Raw genomic sequence first — 2,200 nt, forward strand, 5'->3', positions numbered from 1 at the left:
TTTTTCTTGGATATCCCTTTATATTCGGACTCCCCTTTCTTAAAATCTTCAGAAGGATTTTAAGCGACCATTGAAGAGGACCATCTTCAACCTGATTGTCACTGTAGATTTTGTTTGGGTATTGTATTTTTCGCGTCCAGTTTTTCCAAGGCTGGAAACTGAATAGTTAATTTGTCAGCCACTAGATGTCGCTAAAAAGGAGAGTCTAACAACAGTTTATCTCATTGATTGTAACAGTTCCAGCTGTATTAATATCTCATAATTTTTCAATAGCCAATTAAAAGACACTTAAATGTGCTTAGGCCAAAAGTCTTTATTAGGAGATCGGAACCTTTTATCACACAGTTGTGCACAAGACTGGTACAGTGAAGGAGGGACTGCTGTGTGATTGTCGTAGGAGATGTACTGTTCTTCGAGAAATGAAAACTTTGTAGGGAAATAAACTAAAAGGTTTCGAAAATGGTTTGGCTTTCAGCGCAATAGAAAGGTTTCGAAAATAATGTTGAGTAAAGATGACCACGAGAAAAATAATAAATTAATTCACGAAGACCACCCGAAAGAATGAGAGCACCAAAAATAAGTATTCGAATTTATTGAATAATTGCTAATAAATCAATGCTTTTAACATTAAAGCTTCATATCATATTTAAAAAAATTGTTCCACATCTCTTTTTTTAATATATTTTATTAATAAAAACAAAAAAGATTTTAATTCAATTTATTTTTAAAAAATTATATTTTACATTTAATATTATATTATTAATTTTTAATAAGTTATATAATGAAATAAAGTTTATCTGTTTATATAATTTTTGTAATATTTAGTTTAAGAAACAAAATAATGGCAATAAGGACTCTTCATGAAGCTGTAGAGTGTAGAAATGCATGAAAAGCATTCAATTAATATTAAGGAATTTCGTCTAAATCATTTTGATTTTTTATACTTTCAATATTCAGATACATTTATTTTAACCTTTTACTCAAATTGAAAGTACACTTTATCTAGAAGGTATAAAAAATCAAAATGATTTTGATGAAATTCCTTAATATTGATGTTTAAGATTTAGGAAAAACCAGTCGGCTGTCGAAATATGAAATATTAGGTGTGCGCATGCGTCAATTCTATCTTCTGTACAGTAACTTGTGACTTGCGCGCCATCTCTCGTTACGTGACTATTTTATATATAATTTCTTTACAGATATTTTTATTTTTAAATATTTTAACAGATATACTGAAATATATATACTAAAATTTATAACTAAAAATATGATGAAGGCTATTCTGGTTTTTAACAACCATGGGAAGCTCAGACTTACAAAATTTTGCCAGTTTTATGCAGAGGATAATCAGACAACAGCAAATAATCAGAGAAACATTCCAGTTGGTATTCAAAAGAGATGATAATGTGTGTAATTGCTTAGAAGGAGGAGGCTTAATTGGAGTTTCTGACTATAAGCTAATATATCGACATTATGCCACCTTATACTTTGTTCCTTGTGTTGACTCTTCAGAAAGTGAGCTGGGAAATTTGTTGAAACATTAGATAAATATATTGTTGACAAGGTACATTATATTCTCAATGAGATAGTAATTGGAGGCATGGTTCTTGAAACAAACATGACTGAAATTATAATTAGGGTTGGAGAACAAAACAAGAGGCTGGTTTGTCTGCTGCATCTGAAAGGGCTGCCTCAGCTGTCAAGAACATTAATCTTCTTCACCAAATCAAGGATATAAAAGTTGCCTGATTTACCATCAATTACAAATTTGAAGTTTTAGGTTCACTATTTCTTTCTTTCTTTTTTTTTTAATGCAAACTTGGTCGATGTCATCTTTTGCCTGAAAAAAAAAAAAAAAAAAATATATATATATATATATATATATATATATATATATATAGTTTTATTACTTATCATGACATGAGCAAATTCTTCATAAATATGTAGGGTGTTGCTGTTCAAATTAAAAAAAAATACATATATATGGGAAGTCTCCGAGGAGTTGGCTGTCGGCGTGCAATGCGACGCACAAAGGCGTTCCACACATGTATCGTGCTGGCTACTGCAGTTATTGGATATCTTCAGTTTCAAGATATTCCTCCACCACTTGAGCTCTATGTGCAATTGCGTTATCGTGCATGAAAAGAAAATCTGGGCTAACCCCACCTCTAAAAGTCGCACATAGCGTTCGAGGATCTGT

The 2,200-nt window shown here is 31.0% G+C and overlaps 1 pseudogene; it reads left to right on the forward strand.

The window, feature by feature from the left end:
* The first annotated feature begins 1,267 nt into the window (after positions 1 to 1,267).
* LOC150090830 (AP-3 complex subunit sigma-2 pseudogene) lies at positions 1,268 to 1,780 on the forward strand (annotated as a pseudogene).
* The last annotated feature ends 420 nt before the right edge of the window (positions 1,781 to 2,200 follow it).

Source organism: Mastigoproctus giganteus, chromosome 1 (assembly GCF_048544385.1).
Source record: "Mastigoproctus giganteus isolate SK-2022 chromosome 1, ASM4854438v1, whole genome shotgun sequence".
Lineage (NCBI taxonomy): Eukaryota > Metazoa > Arthropoda > Arachnida > Uropygi > Thelyphonidae > Mastigoproctus > Mastigoproctus giganteus.